Source organism: Rana temporaria, chromosome 2, assembly GCF_905171775.1.
Source record: "Rana temporaria chromosome 2, aRanTem1.1, whole genome shotgun sequence".
NCBI lineage: Eukaryota > Metazoa > Chordata > Amphibia > Anura > Ranidae > Rana > Rana temporaria.
The window spans coordinates 415128675-415148800 of record NC_053490.1 but is presented as its reverse complement, the minus strand read 5'-3'; the positions used below and the strand labels follow the sequence as shown (position 1 = coordinate 415148800).

Here is a 20126-nt window from a genome sequence, read left to right as displayed (position 1 = left end):
ACGTCCGCGTCTAAATCAATAGGCCCGTACGGCGTACTTAGCCGCAATGCGCACTGGGAAATGTAGTCACCCGGCGCATGCGCAATGTCAAAAAACGTCAAAAAACGTGAGGTCAAGCCTCATTTCCATACAACACGCCCCCCTCCAAGTCATTTGAATTAGGCGCCCTTATGCCCACTCGTTTGAGGCTACGCCGCCGTAGATTAGCAGGTAAGTGGTTTGAAAATCACTACTAGCCTAACTAATTTACGGCGGTGTAGCCTAAACAGGCTAGGCTAGGCCGTCCTAAAGTTACACCAATGTACGTGAATCTACCTAATAGTGTCTACAAAATAGGGGATAGAGTTATGGCATCTTTATTATTTTATTTTTTTTACTAGTAATGGCAGCGATCTGCAATATTAAATGGGACACTTTTGACACTTTTCTGGGACCATTGACATTTATACAGCGATCAGTGCTATAAATAGCCACTGATTACTGTGTAAATGTCACTGGCAGGCAAGGAGTTAACACTAGGGGGCGATCATGGGGTTAAATGTGTTCCCTGGGTGTGTTCTAACTGTAGGTGTGATGGGCTGCCAGGGACATGACAGAGATCACTGTTCCCGATCACTACGAACAGTAGATCTCTGACATGTCACCTATCAGAACTGGGAATTGCCTTGTTTACAAATGTAGTTCCACGTTCTGCCTCTGTAATAGGCGATCGCAGGTTGCCGGCAGACATCCAATCCGCCCAACCCACGGGCACGCTCCCGACGTACACGACATATGCGAGCTGATGCACACCTACAACGATTTGCACAGGAGAGTAGACCTGACGCAGTATAATGACAAGGGCTGGTCGGGAAGCAGTTAAAGAGGGGGGTAGGGAAATAGTTAAAGAACACTCATCATTTAGGACCACTTTAATATAATTTTAACTGTATTTTTTCTTGCAGATTCCGTAAAAATGGAAGCACCCTATTTATAACTTGGCTTGGTGATTCCTTATAGTCCAGTTATTGTGATCATAAGGGAACTTTGTTAAAATATCCTTTCTGTGTCCTTTGCATATACGGTACTAGGAACATTTGTAAATAAGAGCACTTGCATGATCCTATCTTTGTTGGTTTTCAAGGCTGAGTTTCTTATGTGGCGGTTTTTTTTGTATTTATTTTTGGTATAATTTGTATTATCTACCAAATTTTTCTGAGGTTTATAATAGTAAACTCATATGCTGCTAGGTGGCTACAAATAATATGTGCTAGGAAATGCTGAACCCCCCAAAGTGTACTCACTTTAATGAACAAATTAAACATTTTTAAATGGTGTTCTGTTCCCTTAAATAACTCTAGTAAATTAAAATATACCATGTTAAGTAAAGTCACCTTTCTATAACATGTAACAATATAAACTTAGTGATAAATAAACACATAGAAACTTGCATTGCAAAATTCATCAAGTAAATATTGTGCTCTCACAAAACAAGTGTCTATATTGTAATATCTGCACTTCAGTAAAAGTCTGTACTTTAAAAATATAGCAATAGAGCGAATGTCCAAATAGTGCTTCCAATCACCAATCACCCCCAAGTGCAATTCTCGCTCATCTTAAATATTAACCATAAGGCTACTTTCACACTAAGGCGCTTTACAGGCATTTTAGCACTTCAAATAGCGCCTGCAAAGCATCTGTAAAGCGACTCTCATGTCACTCCAGTGTGAAAGCCTGAGTACTTTCACACTGGAGCAGTGCACTTGCAAGCAGCATCTTTGGGGTGCTTTAGGAGCGGTGTATACCGCTCCTAATGTGCCCCTGCCCATTCAAATCAATTGGCAGAGCCGCTGAATCGCCTGCAAAGCGCTTTCGGCAGCAGTGCTACACGGGCCCCACTAGCGGCCCAAAACGCTGCTAAAACGATGGTAAAGTGCCATGCTAAATATAGAAGCGCTTTACCACCGATGCCCCCACCACCTTAGTGTGAAAGTGCCCTAAAGGTCAATAAACACAGATTCAAACGCTAGCTTTTTTAATCCACCAATGCGGTTCATAAAGTCACCTCCATACCATGCTTGTCCCCTTTAATCCACATATTCCGCTCAAATATATAAACACAATCCGTTCATAGCACAGTATGTTCAGTATAAACCAGTTTATTAAAAAAATATATAATTCACTCACAAGTAATAAATCTTTAACAGAACATACATAATAGTATTAGGCATTCGGCAGCAATCCTTCTCTGTGAAACGTCCGTGTCTCAGAGACACCCGGAAGTGACGTCACTGGCTCTGCCCGACAGGTTGTGTAACTGGTCACATGATTTACCCTGAGGAAGAGCTTCCTGCTCTTTTTTTGTAACTGATCATATAATTCTGACCCCTTGGGGTCTTTTGTGATTTGTGTTCATTCACAAATAAAAATAGTTTCTAACCAAAATAAGAATTACTACCCTCGTGTAGGCTGCAGATATTCACAATTATAGCTGTTACCTTGTTTGTAGATTGAAAAAAGACACAAGTCCATCGATCCAACCAAAAAAAAAAAAAAAATATATATATATACATATATATATATATATATATATATATATATATATACATACATATACAATCCCATATACACAATCCTATACCCACAGTTGATCCAGAGGAAGGCGAAAAACCCCAGCAAAGCATGATCCAATTAGCTATAGCAGGGGAAAAAAATCCTTCCTGATCCCCCGAGAGGCAATCGGATTTTCCCTGGATCAATGTTACCTATTAATGTTAGTACCCAGTTATATTATGTACATTTAGAAAAAAATCCAGGCCTTTTTTTAAAGCAATCTACTGAACTTGCCAAAACCACCTCTGGAGGGAGTCTGTTTCACATTTTCACAGCTCTTACTGTGAAGAAACCTTTCCGTATTTGGAGATTAAATCTTTTTTCCTCTAGACGTAAAGAATGCCCCCTTGTCCCCTGTAATGACGTTAAAGTGAATAACTCAACAACAAGTTCACTATATGGACAACTTATATATTTGTACATGTTGATCATATCCCCCCTAAATCTCCTCTTCTCAAGAGAGAATACATTCAGTTCCTCTAATCTTTCCTCATCGCGAGCTCCTCCATTCCTCTTATGCGTTTGGTTGCCCTTCTCTGTACTTTCTCCAGTTCCCGATATACTTTTTGAGAACTGGTGCCCAAAACTGAACTGCATATTCTAGATGATGTCTTACTAATGATTTGTACAGGGGCAAAATTATATCTCTCTCTGGAGTCCATACCTCTCTTAATACAAGATGCAAACCACTATCTATGTTGCAGGACCAAACTGACCCCCAACTTCTGGAACAGGTTGTAATGGACCATGGGGGGGAGCCAAGTTATTCAATCAATTTACCAAACTGATGAAAAGGTACATTGCAGCTGAGAATTCAGTTGTTCTACCTACTGTGCAGCAATTCCCTTCCCAAAAGGAACGGCTCCCATAGCAACTAGTAAGATTGTAAATGGAGGGAACGGGTCCTGGGAGGTGAAATGTCTTGTACACACATGTTGATTGGTGTTCCTAGCACCTGAAGAAAAGAGAGGAATGTTATGTAGGAAGGTCAGTGGCCATTAACAGACTAAACCAAGAGACCATAAAATGTTTTCAATGCCACACGTTTGTGTAATTTATCCTTCAGTTGATAAACAAATGCCATGTACAGTAATTTCGCTTTTGCAAATGATAACTGTACTGCTGCCATAGAAGTATGATATGATAATTATTGTAGAAGTAAAAATAACACCTTTTTTTACACTCAGGCTACTTACTCGGATATTATGTAAGACATTGGTGTGATGTAAACTCCTCCAATCCAGTTAAACAGGCTAGGAATCAAGAAACACCTAAGTTCTTACCTAGACGTTACCTAATGAAAAGCCATATAAGGAGACAGAGAGATCTCATACAACCTGGGGAAGAGAGGAGAATGCAGATCATGTCAGGACACTACTGAACTCTATAAAGCATCTGTAAGTACGGATTTACTATGCTAAGTGCTACGTTTTGTGGGATCTAGGGGGATGGCTCTTGTGCTTATATACCTATATACCTACAGCATATCTATGAACTTTTATGAGCTACCCTATGGTATGCTACATTATATATATATTTATTATGCATTAACTGGGAATAAGGGAAATTATTGAAAGTGTTTATCTCTTCAGCATTATATACCTATATACCTATATACCTACAGCATATCTATGAACTTTTATGAGCTACCCTACGTTATGCTACATTATATATATATTTATTATGCATTAACTGGGAATAAGGGAAATTATTGAAAGTGTTTATCTCTTCAGCATTAAGCCTTATGCCCTGTACACACGATAGGTTAGTCTGAAGAAAACAGTCTAATGGATTTTTCCATCAGTTATCCGATGAAGCTGACTGATGATCAGTCGTGCCTACACACCATCAGTTAAAAAAAAATGATCGTGTCAGAACGCTGTGACGTAAAACACAACAACGTGCTGAAAAAAATGAAGTTCAATGCTTCCAAGCATGCGTCGACTTGATTCTGAGCATGAGTGGATTTTTAACCGATAGACGTACACACAGACGATCGTTTTTTTTTCTATAGGTTTTTTATCCATCAGATAATTTTAAAACAAGTTCCTATTTTTTTAACCTATGGATAAAAAAACGATGGGGCCCACACACAATCGGTTTGGTCTGATGAAAACGGTCCATCAGACCGTTTTCATCAGACTAACCTATCGTGTGTACGCAGCATTAGTGTGAAAGCTAACAAAACAAGCGACAGTGATTTTTTAAATATGGCTCCAGCCATTTTACAGGGCCATACCAACAGACAAGTGTTACCTGAGCTTTAATGAATTTGCCAGATTGTTTTTAAAGCAACTTAAGTCTATAAATACATTTCTGTGGTTTAACCCCTTAACGCCCACGACTATTTACGTCCGCACAATGGCACGGACAGGCAGAAGGACGTATATATATACGTCCTTGCCTTTCCGCGGGTCGGGGGTCCGATCGGGACCCCCCCCCCCCCACTGCGTGCGGCGGGCGAATTCCCTCGGGGAGCGATCCGGGACGACGGCGCGGCTATTCGTTTATAGCCGCTCCGTCGCGATCGCTCCGCGGAGCAGAAGAACGGGGAGAGCCGTATGTAAACACGGCTTCCCCGTGCTTCACTGTGGCGGCGCATCGATCGTGTCATCCCCTTTATAGGGGAGACACAATCGATGACGTCAGACCTACAGCCACACCCCCCTACTGTTGTAAACACACACTAGGTGAAGCCTAAAACGTTCAGCGCCCCCTGTGGTTAACTCCCAAACTGCAACTGTCATTTTCACAATAAACAATGCAATTTAAATGCATTTTTTGCTGTGAAAATGACAATGGTCCCAAAAATGTGTCAAAATTGTCCGAAGTGTCCGCCATAATATCGCAGTCATGAAAAAAATCGCTGATCGCCGCCATTAGTAGTAAAAAAAAAAAAATTAATAAAAATGCAATAAAAATATCCCCTATTTTGTAAACGCTATAAATTTTGCGCAAACCAATCGATAAACGCTTATTGCGATTTTTTTTACCAAAAATAGGTAGAAGAATACGTATCGGCCTAAACTGAGGAAAAAAAATGTTATATATGTTTTTGGGGGATATTTATTACAGCAAAAAGTAAAAAATATTGCATTTTTTTCAAAATTGTCGCTCTAATTTTGTTTATAGCGCAAAAAATAAAAACCGCAGAGGTGATCAAATACCACCAAAAGAAAGCTCTATTTGTGGGGAAAAAATTACGTCAATTTTGTTTGGGAGCCACGTCGCATGAGAGCGCAATTGTCTGTTAAAGCGACGCAGTGCCCAATTGTAAAAACGCCTTTGGGCATTTAGCAGCATATTGGTCTGGGGCTTAAGTGGTTAATCAGACAAAATTGTTGAGGCAGTAAGCTATATACTTCCAAACACATTCCATACACAGTAACCAACCTAGCACAATGTGTCAGATAATTGGTGCAATTATAGGTAACCCAAAGACTTACTCTGACTATATGGTATGGTTTTCTTAATTATCTGGAGGTAAGGCATAGTAAATGTAAATATAATGCATAATGTACAATACAGTATATAGTATGTTTGGTATTTCTTCCTCCTGCATTTGCTTGTTCATTGGTAATTTTGTTGTACAGGATGTCACATATGTTAGCATACCATTTTCAGCTGTCTGCTAGTTGTCTGCTCATAGAAAATAATACATGTGAAGGTTTCCTCTTCTGCACACAAATGTAGTAGTTTCGCTTGCCTTGCATGTCTTACCGTTCTAACGTCAACAAAAAGTAAAGTCAGTGATCAGCTTTCCAAGAAGCATTGCCAATATGCTACAATGTGAAAGATTACTCTGTAGTTTCATATATATTTTGTTTAACTGCTTGCCCGTAATAAACTTGTTCCTGTGTTTTTTGGACAGCATAATAGGTAGATAGCTTTCCAGAGCTGTAGGTTCCAGATTTTGAGACCCCACCTGTAACACTATTACATAGTTGGTATATTCTTTCTGGATTTGTGTTTGTTTTCTCTCGGTGCTCAAGCTTTTTACCACAGTTCAAAAACTTACTGGTATGTTAACTGGCACCACCTCATGAATTGTGCGATCCCTATTGTAGTAGGGACATGAGCTTCTTTTGGAGACTAGGCTGATGGTGACAGGTTATATGTACTCTGAAAGTTACTGATAAAAGATGGTTCTATAATAATACCAGTAATAGAAAAAGCAGAAGGCTCAGAAACTGTATGAAACTGTAAACACAGTAGACAGCAATTTTTATTCCATTAATAAATAAAGTAGTATTAAACCCTCAGCTTTTTTAGTTCAATACGTTGGGGGCTACAAGTGCAAACTACAAGTGAAAAGTGCACTTAAAATTGCACTGAAAGTGCACTTGGAAGTGCAGTCGCTGTAAATCTGAGGGGTAGATCTAAAATGGGGGGAAGCTCTGCTGATTTTATTATCCAATCATGTGCAAGCCAACATGCTGTTTTTTATTTTCCTTGCATGTCCCCCTCGGATCTACAGCGACTGCACTTCCAAGTGCACTTTCAGTGCAATTTTAAGGGCACTTTGCACTTGTAGTTTGCACTTGTAGTGCAAAGTGGATTTGCCTTTCGGAAATAACCCCAATTGAGTACAACAAAATAATCTTTCCCTAGTAAACAATTTGTTAAATTCTTCCAGTTTAGATATTTAATGCTGCTGGCTCCTAGTCTCTTAATGCTGCTTCCCTGAACTTCTGATGTTCATAGAAAAGTGTTAACAGTGACAGGGCAGTCTCCAGTCAGTCTGTTAGCGTGGAAAAGGAAGTGGGGCATAAATGGAGAAGCAAGGGAGTGCCTTTCTATCCTGTGACAGGGGGTTGTGTGTTTCTATTATTGTACACAGTGTAGGGCAAACAACCGTAGTTCCTGTACCAGGACTTCCATTAGAAATCATGTAGCCCCATACAGTCTGTCTGACAGGGTGCCCCTCCCCTCAGTGTTTCTAATCTGCTGCACATAGCAACCTGGCTGGCTAATCAATCCAACAAGAGAAGGAACTTGAAATACCTCATTATATTTCCAACCAGTAGCAGCTCCTAGCAATAAATAAAACATTCCTGATCCCATTGGGGTACCAAGCATATCTGGCACCTAGGGCCAATCATTTTTTAACCCCCCTCACACACAAAAATAACTGAAAGAATAAAATGGCATGCTTAGTGCACCCCCTGAATTGTGAGTGTGGCAAAATTGTGCATGTGAGCCTATTCACTGTATACACAGCACACATACAGTATGCCAAACTCCTTGTAACTACACCCTCAGAAGCGCATAACACAAAGAGTGCAAAGCTCAGGAGTATGTAATGTGTATGCCACTGCATAGAATACATACAAAAATGATACCCTCCTGCCAGTAAAAAATCTTATTGCTTCTGTCTGTTTGACAGCAAGAGAAAAAAATAAGCATGCACCGCCATAGTGTCAGAACCTGGGACTGCAGCCCCCTTAAGTTTGTCACTGCCCAGGGCCCATTAGTTCAGCAGCAGGGGTCAAGGATTGGGAGGCGACTATTTACTCATTTTCAGAATAAGGAATAGTGGGCCAAATTCTCAAAAGAGATAGGCAGGCGGAACTGCTGTTCAGCCTGCGTATCTCTGTGCCTAACTTTGGAAACGATCCTCAAAAGGCTTTTTCCAAAGTTAGGCAGAAGATCTGACATGTGTAAGACACTTACACTGTCAGATCTTAGGATGCAGTACCGCATCCGCCGCTGGGGGCATTTCTCATTGAAATGCAGCTTTGCGTATGCAAATGAGGACTTAAGTAGATCCACAACGCTTTTAAGCATTGTGATTTCTGCGTAAGTTCCGATTTGCTTGCGCAAAACTAGGGCTGGTTTTACAATGTGGAAAGTTAGTAACACCTTGTAAAAGCCCATTCAAGCGACAGCATTTGGTATACATTCCTGAGGGAGAACTCCACGGCAATTTGTAAAATCAACCGGCATGGGTTCCCCCCCAGGAGCATACCAGGCCCTTAGGTCTGGTGTGGGTTGTAAGGAGACCCCCCTACGCCGAAAAATCGACGTAGGGGGTCCCCCTACAATCCATACCAGACCCATATCCAAAGCACGCTACCCGGCCGGCCAGGAATGGGAGTGGGGACGAGCGAGCGCCCCCCCCCTCCTGAGCCGTGCCAGGCCACATGCCCTCAACATGGGGGGGTTGGGTGCTCTGGGGCAGGGGGGCGCACTGCGGGGCCCCCCCACCCCAGAGCACCCTGTCCCCATGTTGATGAGGACAGGACCTCTTCCCGACAACCCTGGCCGTTGGTTGTCGGGGTCCGTCGGGCGGGGGCTTATCGGAATCTGGGAGTCCCCTCAAATAAGGGGGCCCCCAGATACCGGCCCCCCACCCTAAGTGAATGGATATGGGGTACATCGTACCCCTACCCATTCACCTGGAGGCAAAGTGATAGTTATTAAACACACAACACAAGGGTTTTTAAAATCATTTATTAGTCTGCTCCGGAGGCCCCCTCTGTCTTCTTTAGCTCTAATACCAGGGGGGGCTTCTTCTTCCACTCTCCGGGGGGGCTTCTTCTTCCACTCTCCGGGGGGGGGTCTTCTCCACTCTCCGGGGGTCTTCTCCGGGGGTCTTCTTCTATCTTCGCCGCTCTCCGCTGTTGACTCGGCGCACCCCGGTTCTTCTCCAGCTGTCCGGTGCCTTCTCCTTCAGCGCTGGCTGCCTGCTATCTTCGTGTGTTAGCTCAATTACTAGCAGGCAGCCAGCGCGGTCTTCTGTGACGTCATGTTCTTCTCTTCTCCCTTCTTCCGATGTTGACTCGACGCCTCTTCTCACTGCAATGATGGAAGCGCGCCTTGCATCCCATTTATATAGGCATCACCGTCCCATCATGCTCCGGTAGGTACCCACGTGGTGGGTGCCTACCCACGTGCCCCCCCGGAGAGTGGAAGAAGAAGCCCCCCCTGGTATTAGAGCTAAAGAAGACAGGGGGGGCCTCCGGAGCAGACTAATAAATGATTTTAAAAACCCTTGTGTTGTGTGTTTAATAACTATCACTTTGCCTCCAGGTGAATGGGTAGGGGTACGATGTACCCCATATCCATTCACTTAGGGTGGGGGGCCGGTATCTGGGGGCCCCCTTATTTGAGGGGACTCCCAGATTCCGATAAGCCCCCGCCCGCAGACCCCGACAACCAACGGCCAGGGTTGTCGGGAAGAGGTCCTGTCCTCATCAACATGGGGACAGGGTGCTCTGGGGTGGGGGGGCCCGCAGTGCGCCCCCCTGCCCCAGAGCACCCAACCCCCCCATGTTGAGGGCATGCGGCCTGGCACGGCTCAGGAGGGGGGGGGGGGCGCTCGCTCGTCCCCACTCCCATTCCTGGCCAGCTGGGTAGCGTGCTTTGGATACGGGTCTGGTATGGATTGTAGGGGGACCCCCTACGTCGATTTTTCGGCGTAGGGGGGGTCTCCTTACAACCCATAGCAGACCTAAGGGCCTGGTATGCTCCTGGGGGGGAACCCATGCCGGTTTTTTCTTTGAAAATTGGCATGGAGTTCTCCCTCTCAGGAATGCATGCCGAGCGACGCTGTCATTTTTTTATTTTTTTTCCCGGCGCGTAGTTTTTTTTTCACCCGTCGCAACTTTATTGTCCCGTCGCAATCCACAAAGCCCGGCGTAAATTACGTTCGCGCGCTGCACGTCGGGAAAATTACGTCACACGCATGCGCAGTACGGCCGGCGCGGGAGCGCGCCTCATTTAAATTGTAAACGCCCCCCGGAGAGGAGGACCGCCTTGCGACGGAGGCACTTAAGTTACACGGCGTGTCATTTCTAGGTAAGTGCTTTGAAGATCGGGCACTTAGGTAGAAATTTAACGCCTGTGTAACTTAACTGCTGAAAGTTAAGTTAGGCAGATTTTTTGAGAATTTGGCCCAGTAATCCTACCTGTTGGCTCCCAACAACTAAATTAAACTTCTGGCCTGCCCCAGTGGATTGACATAAAAGAAGCTCGGGTTTTAGTTTCATTGTTGGGAGCCACTGCATGAAGGCCCTGGAATTACTTTGCATGTGTCCAAAGATGTTGGAAGAGTCCCTGTTTAGGCCCTGCTCCCCTGCTGAACTCATGGGTTCTGGGCAAAAAGTGGACTCTTCAAATACTTACAGGAAAGCCAACTCTACCGCCCTATCGGCAGACCTGTCCTGCATGTAAGAATGACTCCATGGAATCTGTATCCAACTTATGTCAGTCCAATGGTTCCCACTAGAGATGGGCTGAATGACCTTCTGCTAGGTTTGCAGCAGAACTTTTGAACATTGCCAATGTTCAGAACCGAACAACGAACCCCATTGTAAAAAACATAATTATTACAGTATGTCAAACATATGCAGAAAAATTGGTCCTTGGGTGTTAATTATGGCCATGAAACCTATACCATTTTTTTTTCCAGATGAAGTCAACACCCACAAAGCAAGGCAGCCTAGACAATCTTTCAGAAATTCCAGATCCAGAAAGCACTTAATCAGTGACATCGGCATCAGGGGCTTGATAGTTGCTGCTAATCGAGCAGACTGATTAATTTTGAAAAAAATGTCAGCTGGTCCACAGTCGCACTCTCTATCTGTCATAAAACCTCCAGCAACACTGAATGCCCATTTGTAAAGCATGCTGGATGCACGGCAGCCCTGCAGCTCTATTGTATACTGGGCAAGTTCAGGCCAGTGGTCTGTTCTCATGACCCCGTAACCCAGTGGGTTATCAACTGGAAAGCTCTCCATGTCTGTTTTTGCCCCTAGATAATCTCCCATCATATGATGCAGACACTGCCGATGGCATATGGAAGCTAACAGCCCTGGGCATTGAGGACTAAAACAATTTTGAAATGGCCTTTATCTTCATTGTCCCTCTCTTGACCAACAGAAACCTCAAAACTACATTTTCCACCAGACTGTAACCTACCAGACTCAGGAAAGGTGTTACATAAACTCCTCTTTAAGGTGAGATTTCATCTACTGCTTCCTCTGTGGGGACGGGATGAGTTCCGAGACTTTCCCCTTGTAACGGTGGTCAAAGAGGTTTGTCAACCAAAAATTATCCTTCTTTTTGATGCCAGGCATTCTTGGGTCCTTTTGCAGGCTTTGAAAAATGAGGGAGCCCGTACACCACAAGTTTGCAGAGGCATGAGAAGAAGACTTCTCAGGGTCACTGAGGATTACAGTATCTGGAACTGCCTCCTCCCACCCACGTAGCACTGAGCCCTGTCCTGCATCCTACCGAGGGGCAATCGGAGTTACCCAGCATGCTGTGAACAAAATATATCATCCCTGACCATGCTTGCTGGACCACGTGTCAGCAGTAACGTAGACCTTGCAGCTGCCTTGCTCAATGATGCCACAACATTGCCTTCCCCTTAATGGTACAGAGCTGGAATGGCCTTAGTTGAAAATAAATAGCATCTGGGAACCTGCCATTGTGGTACAGCCCATTCTGCAAATTCACGAAAGGGGTTAGAATCCACCAGATGGTAAGGCAGGAGTTGTAAAGCCAGCAGCTTTGACAAGCTTGAATTTAGGAGGAGCACAATTGCATCCCTTTTGTGTGGCTTTCAGGTGCTCTTGCCAATGGGTTGAGTGGTGGGAAGTTAAATGCCTTTTCAAGCATGTGGTACCCAAATGGCTGGTGTTTTTGCCACACTTGATGTGCTAGAGACAAAGTTTGCAAATTGCAACAGTACGATTGGCTGCACATGTGTTAAAAAAGGCCCTAACAGCTGAGCTGTAGGAATTGGGATGGTGGTATTGGGTTGCTGCGCTCTCTCTTTCTTTTATGGCTGCCTCTTTGGGGTTGTGTGTCACGCTCACTTTTCTCCTCTGCTCTATCCAGCACCCAAGTCACATAAGAGACTTCATCATCATTATCCCCTCCATCCTTTTTATCACTGGAGACAACTTAGCAATACGCTGTGGCTGGGGGGAACATGACTGCCAATTTGTTGTTTACCAGTGTTATCCCATCTCTGTAGGCTCATGTTCCCACCTTCCTCGACCTCAGAACCAAGATCTTAATCAAGTAATGGCTGTGCATCGTCAAGGAGCATGTTGCTGATACCTAGCTGGATTTAGAGAGATACACTACGCCGCTGTAAGTTAGAGCAGCAGGTCCTGTATTCACAAAGAAGTTGCGCTCTAACTTACGGCGGCGTAGTGTAACTGGGCCGGCGTAAGCATGCCTAATTCAAATGTGTAAGATGTGGGCGTGTTATATTTACATTCATTGTGACCCCACGTAAATGAAGTTTTTTACTAACGGCACATGCGCCGTCCGTGGACGTATCCCAGTGTGCATGCTCCAAATTACGCCGCAAAGACTGATTGGTTTTCGACGTGAACGTAAATTACTCCCAGCCCCATTCACGGATGACTTACGCAAACGACGTAAAACGTGAAAAATTCAACACGGTTCCGACGTCCATACTTAACATTGGCTGCGCCATCATTTTGGTGGTTTATATTTATGCCTGAAAATGCCTTATGTAAACGGCGTCTCTTTACTGCGACAGCCGGGCGTACGTTCGTGAATAGGCGTATCTAGCTGATTTACATATTCTAGGCGTAAGCATAAATAGGCAGCTAAGATACGACGACGTAGGAGGTCGTATCTCAGTTTGAGCATACGCTTAATGTTACGACGGCGTGTCTACTGATACGCCGTCGTAACTGTACCTGAATTCGGCTAACTGTGTTCAAGTAACTCAGCTGACTACTCCATGCCTGATGCTGGGGCTATGGCAGGAGTAGCTGTGGACAAGGAGGCAGAATAAGCCACTCTGGCACTAAACTCTGCTTGGGTGATGGAAGATGAGGAGGATGAGGATGGTTTAATAAGCCAGGCCACCACCTATTCTGCATGCTGTGGATGGATAGCACAGGCAACATCACTAAACAGAGCAAATGATGCCCTGCCTGAGGACTGACCACATCCACCTTTGCCTATAGACATATACACTGCTAGCTCCCTTACAGGCCTCTCTCACAGTGCCTTGGGAACATTTGGCCTTGTTGGCCTCCCAGACATGATGGAGGGAGGCGCTTATTAACAAAATGTAATAAAGATGGGGTAAATGTGTATGTGGATGCACTTTAATGAATTGGAAGTAGTGTTTGTTGTACTTTAACTTGAGTAGACACTCCACTGACACACTACAATATATGGCAGTAAAACTGGACCGACTCACTGTAGTATACTGTAGTATACTGTGGTAAACTTGCACTGATGCACTGAAAAATACTGCATTGACATATACTGCATTAAACGTGCAGCTACACACTGAAATATACTGTGTTAAACATGCAATAATGCACTGCAATATACTGTGGTAAATGTGCACCCATGCACTGAAATATACTGCGTTTAACATGCAGTAATGCACTGAAATATACCGTGTTAAGAGTGCAGTAACGCACTGAAATAAACTTAAGTAAAACGTGCACTAATGCACTGAAAAATACTGCGTTAAATGTTCACTAACGCACTGAAATATACTGCCTTAAATTTGCAGTAACGCACTGAAATATACTGTGTTAAACACCCACTAACACATTGAAATAAACTGCGTTAAATGGGAAGTAACGTACTGACATATACTGCGTTAAACGTGCCCTAACACATTGAAATAAACTGCGTTAAACGTGAAGTAACGCACTGAAATATACTGCTTTAAACAAGCACTAGCTCACTGAAATATACTGCAGGAAACCTGACCCGACAAAATAAACTGACAGTAAAATAAAAATGAATGGTCAAACTACACTCACACTGATATGAATAGTAATCTCAACACTGAACTCCCCTAGTCAGCTATGACTAAGCACCAGTAAGGGTGTAAAAATGCATTAGTTACAGCTGTTCCTTCACTTCTTGTAGTGTATGGACTGTCTTTTATATGGGGCTGATGTTAGACTATTTTGCACCCTAGGCAAGACCGGCTACTAGCACCCCCCCAAATTATAAAAGGCTGCAAATGCAGCAAAAAGTGGCCATGGCTTTACCCCCAGGCTGCAGTTTGCCTAGTGGTAGCACCAGCCCGGCTTTTATACCAATAAAGGTGATTGCATTGGAGTGCGACTATCTGGATTTTCTTCACTACACTCACACTGAACTATCATTAGATTCACACTAAAGTAAAAATGAATGGTCAAAGTACACTCATGCTGCACTATCACTAGATTCACACTAAACTGATATTCTACACTGACAATAGAATCACAAAAGCTCACTATAGCACACTAAGTCGCTAGTAGCACTGCGCCCTGTTCTATCTCTCTCCATGCCAATATCACACTGCAAATGGCTGCTATGGGGAGAATATTTATATAATATGGGGTGGGACTAAGAGCAATGAGCCATGATTGGATAGAGTCATCATAATGGTGTCTAATCATGGCTCTGACAGGGCTATGTTCCTTAATTGGAAAGCTTTCATTGCTTCAGCCAATTAGGGCTTTCAATGAACTGTGCGGCGGCGGAGTGCATTGTGGGAATTCCCGCAGAACAAACGGTTGAACACCCCGATAATTTGGGTGTTCATCAAACTGGCGAACAGCCAATGTTTGGCCAGAACTCATGCTCGGGCCGAACCATTTTCCCAAATCTAGTTCTCACATAAGCCTGTTGCAACCTATAAGAGAAAAACAAAATGTGCCATCTGTCAATAACAGAAGAAAATAAGCTGAAGAAACATCCCTTCTTCCCTTGTTCATATATTTGTACATTTTAATCCTATCCCCTCTTAAAGCAGAGCTCCACCCTAAAGTGGAACTTGCGCTGATTGGAACCCTCCCCCCCTCCGGTGTCACATTTGACACCTTTCAGGGGGGAGGGGGGTGCAGATACCTGTCTAAAGACAGGTATTTGCACCCACTTCCGGCCACACGTCTCGGGCAAAAGACAGGTTTTTCCTGACTTCCCGTCTGTCCCCCGTTGTGTGCTGGGAACACTCGGCTCCCAGCACACAGCGTGTGAGCCAATCGGCGGGCACAGCGCGACTCGCGCATGCGCCGTAGGGAACCGGGTAGTGAAGCCGGAGCGCTTCACTTCCTGGTTCCCTCACTGAGGATGGCGGGGGGAGCAGCAGAGAGACGAGCGATCGCTCATCCTCTGCTGCGGACAGCGCTGGACTCCAGGACAGGTAAGTGTCCTAATATTAAAAGTCAGCAGCTGCAGTATTTGTAGCTGCTGGCTTTTAATATTTTTTTTTAATGGCACATCCGCTTTAAGCGTCTCTTCTCCAGAGTGAATACATGTAATCTATGTAATAATGAAGCTGCAGATGTTTCCTGGTTAGAGAATATACTCTCCTCTTACTAATCCCAAAATATAAAAAACTGCACAGTCTGATCTGCCACTTAGTGATATAAGAGTGCAGGGACAGTTTAGTAAATGGGTAAAAAAGTAAATAAATAAAACATCCAAATATACATGAAAATATTAGCAGAAAAATAAATGGAATGAAAGTATTCCTTTAATGAAATAAAAAAATGCAGCTAAAAGTCATTTTTTATTTATGTAAAACAACAAAAACACATTCTTCATTTAACGTCCTGTGCATACTATTTATGCAACCCCCTCCCCCAACTGTCTCTTCCCATTTAGTCTCTGAATTTGAAGCCCATTTCCATTAACCACGGAGTCTCCTAAGAGAATATGAAGCTCACTGCGTCTGTAATGCAAGGTGGACGACTTCCAGGTTAGAACTTTATGTAACAGAGTGAGTAAACATTTCCGCTTACACTTCCTCCTGTCATTTTGCATTAGAAGAAATAACATTTACCTCTACCAAATAACAGATTATCAGTTTCTAGCTCAACAACTATAACAGCTACCTTTAAGCAATCATCTAAATGGTGTTCTAGTTTCTAAAATATATTATACATAAAATTCATTTGCAGAAATTTAGATCTTGATTTTTGTGTAGCTATGGGACACTTACAAAAGTGTCATCTGGTGAAATCAACAAACGTACTACTACCATACTACTATCAGTCAGCAGCAGTTATACACATATCACATTTTCTGCATCACACAGAGAACATTGAGCCACTGATATCAGCTGCTGTCCTACAAAGATCCTCTTACAATCGAATTGCTCTACGACAGTTTGTACGTAATTGCAAGACTGGCCATCATGTATTCTTCTACATACTCTTCTTTGTCAGCCTTTCTCAATATTAACATGGCGGAACCCTTGAAATAACTTATGGTCCCAGGGAACCCCTGCTAATAATTATAGTATTTACAGCTCACAATATATAGCGTAATGGACGAAGAATGCTCCTTATACTTCTGATCATTGGGGCGGTCCCCCCCTTTTTACTGAAAGCTAAAAAGATCATTGTTGTATGTGGTTATTTATCTGAGAGGAGATCATAAGTTTCTCATTGCTCAAGGAGCCTTTAGCAACCTCCTGAGGAACTCTAGCATCCACAGAACCCTTATTGAGAAAGGCTGCTCTACGCATTTTGGCATATGGACAATTTTCGCAGCCCAGCCGTTCCCTGTCCAAATAGCATACGCTTATAGGTGTATTTAAAAAAAAAGTGCATATTATTTTGGCAAGTGAAAGTGCATGTATATTTGTTCTGTACTAATAGAGCAAAAAAAATAAAAAAAATCTATATTCAAGCTAGTTTCTGTGCTCATTCAATGTCTTTCATTGATTTAAAACATAAAATACTGCTCTTGACTACATTTCAACTGCCTTTGAAATTTCTAGTATCTGAGTATCTGAAATGATACTTAGCTCCATCTAATGGCCAAATTGTGCTGCAAACCTGTCAAAAATACTTGTAAATCACAACAAAATGAAGCTGCCCTGACATGCAGAGGATTAGCTAGCTGTCTGTGGAGTGTGTAGTTTACATCCAAGGAATTTTTTTTACCTGTAAGGGCCCTTTCACATGTACGGACAAACGGTCCGTTTATTACAAGTCCGTTTACGGACTTGTAATGTATCCCTATGGGATTGCAGACGTTGCATCCGCTAACGTCCGCAACCATCCGTGTCCGCAAAGATCTGCTTTTGCGGACGGAAAAAAACCCTATTTTTCTTCCGTCCGGTGGAACGGATCGGATGAATATGGACACAAGGTCCGTATTCATCCGATTCCCCATAGGGGAGACCGGAGGAGAGACAGGGCGGTCTCTGCACTGTGTGCGGGGACCACCCTGTCTGCCAACAGCTCAGCGGGGATTAACGGAGGAATCCCCGCTGAGCCAAACGGGCTAACGGAGCGGATCAATACCGATCCGCTCCGTGTGAAAGAGCCCTAAGAGTCTGTGCCAGGGAATATTTTACTTGTTGTATTATTTATAATGCATACCTCCCAACATTTTGAGATGGGAATGAGGGACACCTACTAGCAAATGTATGTAGGCATATGGCACGCCCCCTGACACACACCCTTAGGAGAATTAACCCCACAAAAAAGGTTACTTAAATTTACAAGGGCTTTTTTTTTTAACATTGCTATTCCTTTATATTGGCTTTTACAATGTAAAAATGCAGCAATTTCGAAATTGGATGAAATGTTTAGCACTGGGAAACACTTTTTGAAAAATAAACAGTGCATTTTATTTTTGTTTACAAACGTTTTTATTGAAGCATAAGGTCATAGTATAAGCATTTACCAGTGGTAAAAAATGAACAAGTGAAAGAGTCATTTACATTATACATTACATACAAGTAAAGATATATCTCATGAGAGAATGTATACAATTGATTTACAGATCTATACGAGCTCCGTGGGGGAGAAAAATAAATAAAAATAAAATAATAATTAGTGGATGTGCTAAAGCAGAATACCTGTAATGGATTTTACATCCGTAGTGAGGCTTCCCACAGAGACCATTTTTTTTGGTGTAGATGCATAGTGTCATATAGCGTGTGGTGAATTCTTTCCGATAATTTGATATTTTCCATGCGGTTAAGAATCTGAGGCCATGGTACATTGTTTGAACGCCAGTTGAAAGCTATGGCCCAGTGGATGGCGCTAAGGAGAGTGTGGATTAATCTGGAACTTGCAATTGGTATGTCTTGAATGGGAGCAAATAGAAGGCACATTTGAGGAGTTATTGGGATTTTTCTACCTAAAATTCGATCAATCATAAGACTTGCATTGTGCCAGATGGGTTTGATGTGGGAGCATTCCCAAAATATATGTAATAGCGTCCCATGTGTATTTTATATACAACTATATAGATCAGGCCAAAATGAGGGACAAATGATGGAGAATGAGGGACAGAGGGACATTGCTCCAAATCAGGTACAGTCCCTCGATATCAGGGACAGTTGGGAGCTATGATAATGCTTCAAATGATGATAGAAATGGTTACTCTTGGTAACTGAACACATAAGACCTTAGTCTGAAATGCACATCCAGGCAGCATGTTGTGTAAACAATATTAGCAGCAACATGCCTTGGGTAGCTCTCTGATGAAACTGGTCTGGGCGAAACACATTCAGAGCATGTGGTGTCTTCAAGAGGTCTTTTGCCACTCTAAAGCACTTGCTACCACCCGCACACAGTAATTCTCCTGTCTCTGCCAGCTGCTGTAAATGTCCATTTTACCACATGCAAGCCCTTTTCCTGAGCTGCCAGTTGACTTTCTTCAATATGGCAAGGTCCCTCCTGCTATGCTTATATATGACTTATTGTGGCTGTGTGAGTTTTTTTATTTGATTGTTAACATATCTGCATTCTGTGATAGCTGTGTTAGTGTCACATATGTATTCCTCCCAACCATTCCCAATTCCTTGGGTTTATCCTGGGATTTAAGCACAATCCCAGCATCTTATGTATCTGGGCTGCGTCCCAGAGCAGAGTCCAAGAACATTGGTTCTGGTGCTCAACATTGTTAGCTATGTACCAGGTGGGTGATTCCCCTCTCCTATATAGTAGTAATGTACACAGGTAAGTGATGGCCCACGTGATGCTGGCTCAGCCCAATCTCTCTTGCAGAACAGCCAGTGCTTTCTTTTCACTATGATATGGTGGTGCTTCATCCAGAATGCAACCTTGGATATGGAGGTCTGATATGCAAGCTGATGGGGTGGATGATGGAGTGGACTCCAGGAGGGTTCTAGCCTGGACAACCTAGCATGCAAAGGTAAAATGGGCAGTTGGTGAACTCCAAGGAGTGATCAGCCACCAACACTAACTCCCCACGGCAGCTGGTACAGGCTGGCTTTTTCTACCTGGGTTCCAGGGACGGGACACAGTGCTTCTGCTATGGGGGCATCATATGGAGCCTGGAGCCAGGGGATCAGCCTTGGTGGTATAGAACCCTCTAGTGTGTGCTAGAAGTAAGTGTGCCACATGTAGCCAGCCTCCGTTGAAGACAGAGGTGTGCTTAAAGTGGAGTTCCACCCTAAAGTATAATACAGGTATTTGCACCCACTTCCAGAGAGAGATATCTGCAGAATATCCGCAGAATCACACACCCCACACGCACTCTGTGTTCTGGCAAACACACAGTTCCCCCAACACAGCGGGGACCAATGAAAATGCATGTCA

General features: G+C 43.5%; 1 protein-coding gene across 2 annotated transcripts in view; it reads left to right on the top strand.

Annotated features, from left to right (window-relative positions):
* The first annotated feature begins 3514 nt into the window (after positions 1-3514).
* The window catches only part of LOC120927487 (granulocyte-macrophage colony-stimulating factor receptor subunit alpha-like), a 79875-nt gene continuing 63263 nt past the window's right edge, over positions 3515-20126 (top strand). The window contains exon 1 of one of the 2 annotated variants that reach the window (XM_040338197.1): positions 3515-3989. The gene's annotated coding sequence lies outside the window, so the exon portion shown is untranslated. Of the gene's footprint in view, positions 3990-16118; positions 16322-20126 lie in introns of those variants that run through there. The other variant, XM_040338198.1, reaches the window with a different exon arrangement.